This window comes from Engystomops pustulosus, chromosome 1 (genome assembly GCF_040894005.1).
Source record: "Engystomops pustulosus chromosome 1, aEngPut4.maternal, whole genome shotgun sequence".
NCBI classification, from domain to species: domain Eukaryota; kingdom Metazoa; phylum Chordata; class Amphibia; order Anura; family Leptodactylidae; genus Engystomops; species Engystomops pustulosus.
Genome location: NC_092411.1, coordinates 271327129 through 271339825, shown reverse-complemented (window position 1 = coordinate 271339825; position 12697 = coordinate 271327129). Strand labels below are relative to the sequence as shown.

Genomic DNA, 12697 nt, shown 5'->3' with positions numbered 1-12697 from the left:
AGTCTGGAATCACTTCCTACAGCTGGTACTAGAATCAAGTTTCTTTAGAGGATGTGTCCCTTTTGCCTGCTTTCATTTGGCAATTTCAGGACCTTTTGGAGGTCCTGAAATGGGTTTTAAGAGCAGGAATAGAAGTACAAGGATTTCACTTGTGAAGACCCTTCTCTGTACAAAATTTGGTTGGTTGGGTGCCCATGGGCCCCCTAGATGGTTTAGGCCCTAGGCTACCACCCAAACCGCTTATATTATAATCCACTACTGTTGGGGTGTCACAGGAAAGAGGGGGCATTATAAAAGGAAGGAGGGTAATTGTAGTATATGTTGCTGGATTCAAAAACTTTACACCTCGGATTAGTTAGTTTTAGGAACAATTGGCACTATTTTTGGCACATGATGTTGAAGATTTGGCCACTCCAACTTGCCTAAATGCACACTCCCTTCTGAGATCCACTCCCCTTTTTATACAATTCATAACAGTGTCTCAAACGATTGAGGAACGTGGTGCCGGGCATTTTGCTTAGTATGGTTTCATGTTTAATAGACTCATTGGAAACTTATTTGCTCTACTCTGTATATTGCTGTTTTTGCATTATTTACTCGGTGATGTTTTAGTTCTTTGAACTACTTTTATTGTTATTATTTGGTTCATTATAAAGTATAATGACCACATTAATGGCTCTAGACTGCACCCTGATATGTGACCTATTTATGCAGCTGTTCTTTATGAGGTTCTTATCTATCTTTCTCCATAATGTATACATATGGAAGGTGTCCAGCCTTCTTATTCACCGCTCGTATTTCCATCTAAGTGCATTTACTATAACAATGCAGAGCAAGATGCAACATGTTCACCAGGAGCTTGATCACTATTCATAAGATCATAGGAATTCAGCCACGTATGTTGCTTTTGACCATTAGCCAATAAAACAGAGGTAATCCTGCAAGATTATTCTGCTAAACACGAGACTGCCATAACTACAGTATAAGAAGACACGGATTTCTCTCCATACTGTGCCCAACAAAGTGGCCACAAGGTCCCTGGACTCGCCTGCTTCCACCTCAGATGGGCACAATGCCATTAAGGATATATATAGAGAGGTCTCCATGATAGGTGTTTACTGGCCCCCACCCATATAGATTTAGAGCATACCACCTCCTCCCCATGGCATCCATTGCTATAACAGTTAGGCCCCTTCCACACTAGCGTTGCATTTCACGTCAGGGTGCAATGCGTGAAAAACTGACGTTTTTGGCTGCGTTTTTGTTCCATTTTTCCTTGGAGTCATTAGCGTTTTTGCGTTTTTCACGCACGTGTTGTTCGCGTTTTTTTTGCGTTTTCGGTGCTTTTTTCACGCGCGTTTTTTAAGTCAATGGGACTTTTTCAAGGGGACCATGGTTCGGGAATAAAATGTTTTATTTAATTGAAAAAGAATGTCTTCTGATAAGTTAGCAGATGTATGCAAACATCTACAATCTATTAGCAGATCTACAAGTTAGCAGATGTGAAGAACAGTGAAGAATAGAATAAAAACAGTGAACACAGTGACCACAGGATCATTTAAGTGAAAAACACAGTAAAGAACACAGTGAAGAATAGATTACAGATGTTCGGCACATCTGCTTACTTGTCGGGAGATACGCGCGGAACGGTGCGAACAAAATAGTATGTGAAGAACAATATATATGTGTGAAGAAGACATTGCAGATGTATGGAAACATCTGCAATGTGTTCTTCACACATATATATTGTTCTTCACATACTATTTTGTTCGCACCGTTCCGCGCGTATCTCCCGACAAGTAAGCAGATGTGCCGAACATCTGTAATCTATTCTTCACTGTGTTCTTTACTGTGTTTTTCACTTAAATGATCCTGTGTTCACTGTTTTTATTCTATTCTTCACTGTTCTTCATTGTGTTTTTTAATTAAATGCTCGATGTCGAGCAGGGGAAATACTCTTATTCATGTCACCTAGCAACCCATCCATTTAAAACGCATTGCACTCGTATTGCACTTGCATTGCTTGCGAGTGCAATGCATTTTTGATGCGTCTCCATAGACTTGAATGGGGCGGGAAAAACGCGCGTGAAACGCAAAAGTAGAGCATGCGTGAAAAACAACGCAAATGAGGAAAGGCCCATTGGAAACAATGGGACAGAGTGCAATGCAAGTTCTGCGCGTCAAAAGCACGCGCAGAACTCGCGCGTGAAAAACACTAGTGTGGAAGGGGCCTTAGGAGTCTCTCCAAGACTCCCAGGCCTGTCATAGAGCAGTCTAAATTAGACCCTGCTAGAAGGTCAGATTATTTATTATTATTATTATTTATTTATAGAGTAGTATTGCAATATATTGTGCATATATACAGAATATTGTAGCATATAGTATGAACAATCAGATCCCCTTGGGTTCAAGGATCCTAGAGGACTTAAAAAAATCTGAAAAAAATTAACATAACAGTTCAGTTCGAACTTCCCCTACAGCAGAAAGAAAAATAAATTAAGAAAATCATAAACATATTAGGTACAGCTGCGCACCAAAATGCGTGATTTAGCAAAATAAAATGAAGACAGTTATTCCTGGTGGTGAGCCCTGTAATAAAAAAAAACTATTGAAATCACCACTTTTTTGCCATTTTCACACACGTAAAAAAATTGAATGTAAAGGGATCAAAAGGTTGTGTCCACAAAATGGTAGCAATGAAAACTACACATTCTCCTGCAAATTAATGATCCCTTACACAGGTCTACACAATGAAGTCAATGTAAATACATTTATAAAGAATATATACATATATTAACGTAAAACACTTTTTTATTTTTTGGTATCTCCGTGATTATACTAACACAAGGGAAATGGGGGAGGCGTGATCTGGAGCGAACAATAAATCCTGTACAAGCAGAGCCCACAAGAAAATGCAGCAAATGCATTTTTCATTAACTTCACCTCATTTGGATTTTTATCCAGTAGATTGCATAGGGCAGTGGTGGCGAACCTATGGCACGGGTGCCAGAGGTGGCACTCAGAGCCCTTTCTGTGGGCACCCAGGCCTTCACCCCAACACAGAGTTTGCCAGATAGGACTAAAGGTTTCCTCCTGCGGTCCAAGACAACCCAGGACATGCCATGGGCGAGAGGCCTATTTTAAAGCGACATCCTTGGCTGCCAGGACTACAGGAGGAGTGAGAAGGTGTGGATAGAGATGGATTATTGTTGGAACTTCTGCTCTGGGTCCCCTGATTTTTCCTCTTCAATGGATCCTGGAGGGAAGCTACAATGCATTGTATTGATGAACTGAGAACGCCAATACGATTAAAACCTGTGATACAGCAGGGATCAATAAGTTACTACTTAAATTGTCATATTGGCACTTTGCAACATATAAGTGGGTTTTGGTTGTAGCTTGGGCCCTCATGGTTTAACTTTTAACTTCCTTTTAAAAATCCCTTTTACATCCATGTAAATGTTAGGTCAGCCATCATGCTCGCTTAGGCAGTCATCCGTTATTGATGTTAATTGACAGAAAAAATTAGGGCAGCTACAGTATTTTTTTCTGTTTGTAAAAAACTCTTGCATAACGGATGTTAGAATGTTTACACTGAAGTCAATGGGAGATGGATAGTTAGAAACAGTGTCAGTTTTTATATCAGTTTTTTTAGAAATAGATACATATAGATAGACATAGTTAATCTATACATAGATAGATAAATTATAGATAGATAGAGAATACATGGATTAAAGATAAAAGTGAGAGAGAGAGAGACAGATATAGATATAGTACGGGCGGCACGGTGGCTGAGTGAGTAGCACTTCTGCCTTGCAGCACTGGGGTCCTGGGTTCGAATCCCACTCAGGTCAACATCTGCAAAGAGTTTGTATGTTCTCTCCGTGTTTGCGTGGGTCTCCTCCGGGTACTCCGGTTTCCTCCCACACTCCAAAAACATATTGTTAGGCTGTTTAGATTGTGAGCCCCATGGGGACAGGGACCAATTTGACATGATTTGTGCAGCGCTGCGTAATCTGTGTGCGCTATATAAATAAAGAATTATTATTATTATTAGATAGCTAGATCTATCAATAGATAGCATACACTCTTATCAGATAGATACATTGATAGAACATCTGCTAAGAGTTTGTATGTTCTCTCCGTGTTTGCGTGGGTTTCCTCCGGGTCCTCCAGTTTCCTCCCACACACCAAAACATACTGGTAGGTTGATTAAATTGTGAGCCCCATGGGGACAAGAACTAAATTTGGCAAGTTCTATGCAGTGCTGCATAATCTGTGTGCACCATATAAATAAAGGAATTAATTCCTTTATTTTATAATAATTCCTTTATTTATATAGCGCACGCAGATTACGCAGCGCTGCACAAAGCCAAATCGGTCCCTGTCCCCAATGGATCTCACAATCTAATGGTAAGTTTTGGAGTGGGGGAGGAAACCCACACAAACACGTGGAGAACATACAAACTCTAAACAGATGTTGACCCCGGGACTTGAACCCAGGTCCTCAGCGCTGCAAGGCTGTAATGCTAACCACTAAGCCACCGTGCTGCCCCATTATTACTATTAGAGAAGAAATTATAGACGTGAGATATAGATCAATAAAGTGTCACAACGAATAATGAAAACAGACAGTAACATAGATGTCATCAGTTATGTGCAGTTTATTTATCATCCGTCTTTTCTTCTATAATGGAGATAAATACCGGTAGTGTGAACTTAGCCTAACATGTGCCCTGACTGACAATTTACCACCATGCAGCATCTCCCATAATACCGCAGCTTTCATTTAGGCAGCAAGTCATAACATGAAATAACTTGCAACATCACTGAAACCTAGACAAGTAATGCAGAAACTTTCTCTGCCTTGTGATGGGGAAGTGCTATGCAGCATAGAAAACAAAGGAACAAAAGGCAGGAAGGAAACATGGGTGTTATAAGCCGCTTATAATAGTCCTGTGAGGTGCAGGGGCTGCGGCTGGTGCAGGGGGGGGACAGGCACATACAGGTACATGCTGGGGACAGGTGACTGGGAGGATCAGGGAGTGACGCTCTGCAGGGATAGCCCGGGCTGTGAGAGGGAGGTGCTAGCTCTGAACACTGCACTTTCTTGTTAACCCGGCTATAAGTCTGTGTTTCCTGCTGCCCTAGTCTGAACATGTGCACAGCTGTGACAAAGTAAGCCAAGACCCTGGAACTATTGGCGTAGCCCCATACATCGCCATCACCTCTGCTGAACAGGTACGGCAACTAGAAGGGGGGGTGGGAGTCGGCAGGGGTCTTCTTCCATAAATGATTAAATGTTATATAGATTTCATTGAGAGCTGCTATTAGGGATCTCTCATTAGAAGCCAGAGTTGAGACTGAAACTAAAACATTTATGGTTATGGAGTAGATTATGCATGTCTATGTGCTGGGACTTTTTATGCATTTTGAGACTTTTTTGGGACTTTTTGAAAAAAAAAAAATCCCAGACGGAAAATAGACCATAAGAACATTTTTTTAAACGGTCAGAGCCACTTTGATGAATCTGATGTGCAGCGGAGCTCCAAAAAATAGATATAGAACTGTCTCACAACCCATGTCCTATGAAGAACTGGTAATGTGAGAACGGTGATGATGATGTGTAGCATGCAACATGCTGCGGGATGAGTTAATACATGTAGGATATTGTATTAATCTGCAAGTATTTCATGCCGACATGATGGAAATTAACAGTGTGCAGGATGGGTTAATACAGGCGTGCATTCCTGGCGTACCAGTGTGGTTTTATTTCTGTGTGGTGTAGGACAAGAGTCCATTGTTGTAATTTATTACACACTCTATAAATAGATAATAGCTGATGATCCTATATACCGAGCTCTGCAAGTGAAACAAATGGTATATTGTCTATCTTTTTATCTATCATAGATGTATCTAATGGAAAAGAAAACCTAATTATTGCGTTAACAGCTAAACAAAAAGCGGCCTTGTGTCTGTAACTATAATGTGTTATGGCCACCTTTAGAGGACTTGTATACGGCACGTCCTTATGTTAATATCTCGTGGGAACAATGAAAGATACAGCTATGACAGCTATCTTCCTATGTTCTATGTGCATAAAACATGTACATTTTACAGTTGTACTTGATAGACATTGTATATAAGAGTGGTGCTTAACATGTAGTGACAGGGGTTTTTGGCGCACGCAATCGGATTTTGGTGCAATCGGGCTAACTTTCATGCGACGCAAATTGGAGGGCACGGCTGTCAGACAACCCGACGGATTCGGACTACGGGCAGGATTTAAAATTCACTTACAAGCACCTGGAAGAAGAAGGTGAACTCCGGCGGACCTCAACAGGGAAGCGACACATGCAGGAAATTGGACGCACGAGCTACGTGAATTGCACCGGACTTCATCTTCGTCAGACCGCCCGGATCGGGGATTGCGACAGTACCGGGTAAGTAAATTTGCCCAATTAGATCACCTAAAAATTTTGATTTTGGGCCCCCCCTACGGAGGTTATTCCAAAAGCTTCCCTGGCTTTTACCTTTTAACTCCTATAGAGGGAGCTAGATGTTCTTGGAGGTAGGTCAGTTTCTCTCTAAAGGGGCGTCCATGTAGGTGAAGGCCAGCCATGGGTTCAGAGACACCATGGTTCAGGAAAGAGGTCATCAGATAGAAGTAATAGAGTAATAAATAGTAGAGTAAAGCCTTGCGATTTGGATTCTTAGTCAAGATGCAAGCCAGGTTCACATAGAAGACCAACAAAAATAAGGAACAAGCCAAGGTCATGGACATGGGAATCAGTCACAAAGAAGGAAGGAGAATAAGTTTGCAGCAACTATTTAGCTATGGTTCCTTCCAGTCAAGGGAGTTGTCTTATGTAACTAACGCCCTGAAGATGAAGAGAGCCAGCAGAGACACTAATAAGCATAAGCCACCAATGCTATAGGTATCATGCCTTTAAGTCAATAGCATTCCTGATTCTGATGATATTTCTGAGCCCCCTTGTAAAATCTGTAGATGAGCCCTGGATGGGTCGTATGTAATACTTGTCTTTTTGAACGAGACACAAGGAACCTATGTTCTCCTTCACACTTCAAGGCCAAGATTCAACCACTTCAATCCTCTTCTACAATGTCATGCTATTTATAGTACAAGGTAGTGTAGGACCATTTTACTGTTCTGTAAAAACTGCTGAGAAGTAATTACTTCTTTCATTATTCCGGTATAATGTGCTGAAAATTTACTTCTTGTTGTAATAATCCCAAAGACCTGAGATCTGATGATGGAAGGGGAAGCCCCGACCTCTCGATATGCATTGCCTTGCAGTGAAACATCTGTTCTACACCCTTTTTCCTCTTAAATGCCCAAATTTTGTAAGAAGGAATTCAATCCCTTCCTCCTGGGGTTATCTCAATGAAGACTGGCTGGCCAACTTCAGTCTTGTGACCTAAATATCACCTAGACTGACATTTTAGGTTTCTCTTTCATCTGAGCAGTGCTCGAAAGCAAGTCTTGTGTTTTCAGGCTGACATGGACATACTATGCACAAGACCATCCATGACCTTGAAGGTGCAAGCTGAATATACCTGTATACAATGTCCCTAGGAGAAAGCATGAGGTCAAGGTCGGGTACACATGGGTCAGCTCATTGTATAAGCATTTTGATAGGGGTGAGAATCTGGCAGAGGCCCATTCAATAAAAAGTTTTTATGTGATAGAGCTGATATATGTGACATAGCTCATGCTAGCCAAAAATCTTTTTCTTTTTAAGAGGCTCCCTTGGAGTAGGTAATATTGGCTAGTATGAGGAGTCATATTGTCTAAATCGGTGGGTGAATTTAAAACAAACACCAAATTGATCAGGGGGATTTTGTTCTTGTTCCTTTGGGTCACTCTACTGGCATTTCCAAGTATGCATGTAGTTTGAATAAAATAGAGGGCAATAACCCGCTGCCACTCTCTAAGCGTATCGGCATAACTACAATGGTAGCAGCCACAGCAGCTACTATGGGGCCCGCATTATCAAGGGGCCCCAGCATCCGACCTGACATTCTAAAGAATGGAGATTGTGCACTATTATAAACATCAGAAAAGGTCCCTACCCGTTCTGGGTTGTGTGCACCCTTAGGCTACATTCACACTGCCGCATGGGGGACGTATATACGGCCGGCCTATATACGGCCGGTATACTTTCCCCATAGACCGCAATGGGCGCACGCCACCCTACGGGAGCAGTTCGGTGCAGCACACGACATGTCCTATCTTTTCCCGTATGACGGAGCCTGCGCCATACATCCCTATGGAGAGGGGCGGGGGTGAGCAGTGCTACAGTACGGCTGGCAACGGCAGTGTGAATCTAGCCTTAGGATGTGTTACGTGTTATGGGGATAGGGGCCCCATTTTGCCACGTGGCCTAGAGGACTCTAGTAATGCCACTGCCTAGGTTGTTGTAATTTATCCCTAACATCTATCATCGTGGGAGAGCCAGGCCCCCCATACCCATGAACTATTTGTCTAGTCCAGCTAAAAGTTCACCAAACTTTTTCATTTGTGGATCCTTGGTAATTTTGCTTTGTGTGATACATTGGTAATGGATAATTTTCCTTAGTGTAATGGATAGCGCACAGCCCCATTTATCACAACGGGCTCAGACACGGCTGTGGTTTCCATGTCCCTGTACATGGGTTGACTGCCCCAGTCACAAGTTTTGAAGCAGGTCCTACTCCCACCTGTTTTTTTCAGTTTGGGCACTCCTTCCAATATGGGCTTCCACGTATGTCAACCAGGTGTGTGAGATCTCTACTTTCTGTAGAGTCTTTGGGTGCCAACAAAATCATCTTTTACAAGCCCCCCCCCCCCACCTATATTATAATACGGATCTTCTCAGGTGGAAGCTATATCAGTCACCATTGGAATCTGGATCAGAGACGACCCACAGGTCACATATGAGGTCACATTTTTATGACACATTTTGGATAACATATCTTCTCCGAATCCATGTAAATCTAGCATAAAATACTCTACTTTTACAGATAGTATGCAGGAACCCTGAAGGTATACATCTCACCTGACAACTGTCAGACCTTACACTCTTGGGGCAACATTTGCAAACAGGGCGTCTCAAAAATGTCTAGGAAGTAAAAGTAATAGAAAATGTTGCACGATGTTACCGTACTTCCTAATATATAATGATCTTAGAGACCATAAGGGCAGGGGAAGGGCAGGAGGCTGTTTTGCATATGACTCATCTATATGGCTGCTCTTTGGACAGGACAGTCGATATTTGGAGTCCTATCTACAAGATAAACTGTATGGAAAGAAGATTTTATTGCCTACTGTCTCTTTCGATGAGCTTAAGGGAATTTGACCTTTCATGTGGTTAGAAAAAGTAAAAATCATTGCCATGAGCCTGCATCTTAAATTGCAGTTGAATGGGGGTAGTTGCAGTACCTTGCATGGCCTATTGACAAGAGTGGCGCTGTTTATAGAATAAAAAGTAGACCAATTATTTTGAAGGGTGTAATTGATCTCAAACAAGCTGTTTGTTTGGGACCTTACATTGAGATTTACTTAATATGTGCCAAAAGTGATTTTACTATGTTTGACTATGAGAACTGTCAATCTGTGGAATAGCCTGCCTCAGGCGCTGGTCACAGCAGGGACAGCAGAGAGCTTCAATAAGGGTCTAGATGCCTTTTTACACCTAAATAACATTGATGGTTATGTTATATAGAATTGTTTCCCCTAAATCCCTTCCTCATCCAATCCCTTCCCTTCCTTGGTTGAACTTGATGGACAAGTGTCTTTTCCCAACCGTATAAACTATGAGTATATATATATTTCTGCAAGAAAGTCACTGGATCTTTGTTCCCGCTCTGCAGCTGAAGAAACTTCCGGGGACTATCATAATTACCAATCACCAATCTTTTGGTGGTGAGGCAGGGGGACCCCTTTCCTTTTATATGGACAGCACCCCCTATTGGCACTGGACTCTTTAAGTAGGATAACTTGCCTTGTCACATTGCAACAATTGCTCAGGTGTGGTCTGAAGAACATGTCAAAAGGTTTAAGATGATGAAGTACTTGTCCTCCATATTCCCAAAATCTCAATCTAATCAAGCATCCGTGAGTTTTGATAGTACAGACAAAATCAATCTATGCAGGTCCCAACGCATTACTTACATAACTTAAAGGGCTTATACCCAGTGATTGATGACAATCTGAGCAGTGGAGGTCTGATGGTGGGGACCCCCACCAATCATGAGAACAGGGGTCTCGTTGTGACTAAATGAAGCGGCTGGTTGAGCATACCTACTGTCGCTCCAATAAATATTTCAAAAGTGCTGGAATTTGCTAAGTGCTCTTTCATAGGTAGTGAATGAAAGTGCTGGAGATAATCAAATGCTGTTCTTGGCAATTTCGGATGCTTCCGTAGTATTGAATGGAGTGGCAGTACTTATGCTTGACCTGAAGCTCCAGCAATTGGTGAGAAATGGACTGCCATTCTGGTGTTCCGACCGGTAGGATTGTTATCTTGTGTCCGGTTAATAGGAATAACCATCAAACTTGAATCCCAACATCTTCTGGCACCTCAGAGGACAACTAAATGCGGAAAAACAGCTTGGAGACTTTGGCAGGTACTTTGACTATATTTTGCAGAAACCATGTTTATAGAGTATCAGTGTTTTGTGGGATTTTCTCAGCATGGATTGGATGTGTTGATCAATCATATTGATACAGAGGTTCGTGCAGATGCCCTTCCACAACAATTCATCGTTGGCAAGTTGGGTCTTTGTGGACTGTTGGTAATGATCAGCTATTCGTGGATAAAATAATTGACGTGTGCAACATTTCTGTAAAATCTGTATAAGATTCAATGCCAACTGTGACAATAGGCATGGGTGAGCTGGCAGACATTGTAGATAACCATTTCAAGATGTGCCGTGTGATACACATAGCCCTACAGTGACTCCATTGTCTTAGAGGCCATAGAAATTCATCAGAATCATTGTTTATTCAGACTTTAGTACCTCTTTGGTTCTGATGAAATGGGTATGCCGACATTTATAAAAATTTGAAAGGGAAGCAGAGATGCAAATAAAATATAAAAAAAGAAACACAGCTCATCTTCTAAGGGATATGTTAATATTAGGCCTGATGGTAGATGAATATTACTCATCTCTTCGTTTGCAGATAATTAATAGTCATGGGAATCTGATGGTAGATGTCCTTTAAGTATATGATTATCCAAATTATAATTATCCAAAAATGTATATACTACTATGCTGTGGCTGTAAATCGTTGCAGGTTACCTACAGACATTGATTAAAGGCCATACATCCTGGCCTTAAAGGGAATCTGTCAGCTCCCTTGTCACATCTAATCTTTCCTTACAGGGTAAGCAGGTCCCTGATCATGTTGGAAATGGTTACAGTATTCAGACTACATATTTTATTTTTCCAGAAAGGCATGTTTATGATGCAGGACATTTCACCTACAAGGACAGATATTTAGTTGAAATGTGACCAGGGAACTGACGAATTCCCTTTAAAGGAAATCTACCATTTGGTTATATGCATTGTGAACCAAACATATACAAACATGATCCAGTTCTATTCCACTGAGACTGAGCGTTTCGTTACAACTTGTTTTCTTTATTCAAGGCAAGTGGACATACGTGGAAATCGTCCAACGCGTTTCAGACGCTAGCTGGGTTCTAAGTCATGGATGAAGCAAACATACTTTGAGAATGCTGTAGCTACACTGATGCAGAAACATATCTTGTTTAATCACTGATCTGAGTGGTTTTACTGAAAAAACAATTATAAAATTATGCTAATGATAATAATGTGGCTTTCCCGGAGCTATCCTCACCCTAATTATGCACTGCTCCAGCCCTGTCCTGCCCAGCATAAGCCGAGAATACGTCATCACTGTGTTGTCCCTAAAAGGCAGAAGTCATCAAACGCTGCACCATCTGCTGTCTATAAATCATCCAGCTCAGGTTGATTATTCCTGCTAGACAGTACAGGAAGCTCAATGTAATGTGTTTCTGTAGACACACAGCTTTCCCAAGGTCTGGAATTTTATAATAGTTTTTTGAGCAGAACCACTCAGTGTAGAGATTAAACAAGATATGTTTCTGCATGAGTGTAGCTACAGCATTCTCAAGGTATGTTTGCTTCATAATGCATAAAACATATGGTAGGTTTCCTTTAAGGGTAAAGATTTCAAGGTAACTTTAGGTCATGATAAAATCATGGGTTGCTGTGACCATTGTGAGGGGAACATAAGTTAAAACATAAACATAAAATACAGTTATGATTAAAACTTTGCAAAAAATCTTATTAAACTGTCCCAGATAATAGAAAATGGAGTGTGCTATGTAATTATTGACGGCTCTTATATAACAATCCTGGTGAAAAAGCCTGAAGGAAACAATTATTGAATGGGGCAGGGGACAGATGAAGGCCATCTGCTAACACACAGATATGTTGGGAGAAAGCAAATTTCTAAATAGGTCATTGAAGGTGTTGTCCAATTTTATCAAATAAATGTAAATATTGGGATAAGGAAAAGTAATAATTTCCCTAAATACACTCACCGGCCACTTTATTAGGTACACCTGCTCAACTGCTCATTAACACTTAATTTCTAATCAGCCAATCACATGGCGGAAACTCAGTGCATTTAGGCATGTAGACA

At 41.3% G+C, this 12697-nt stretch overlaps 1 protein-coding gene across 2 annotated transcripts in view; it reads left to right on the top strand.

Moving 5' to 3' along the window:
* The window catches only part of SH3BP2 (SH3 domain binding protein 2), a 71622-nt gene that overhangs the window by 11785 nt on the left and 47140 nt on the right, over positions 1–12697 (top strand). Inside the window, exon 1 of one of the 2 annotated variants that reach the window (XM_072126189.1) lies at positions 5070–5241. The exons of the other annotated variant lie outside the window; for it this stretch is intronic. The gene's annotated coding sequence lies outside the window, so the exon portion shown is untranslated. Of the gene's footprint in view, positions 1–5069; positions 5242–12697 lie in introns of those variants that run through there. 2 annotated transcript variants of the gene reach the window in all.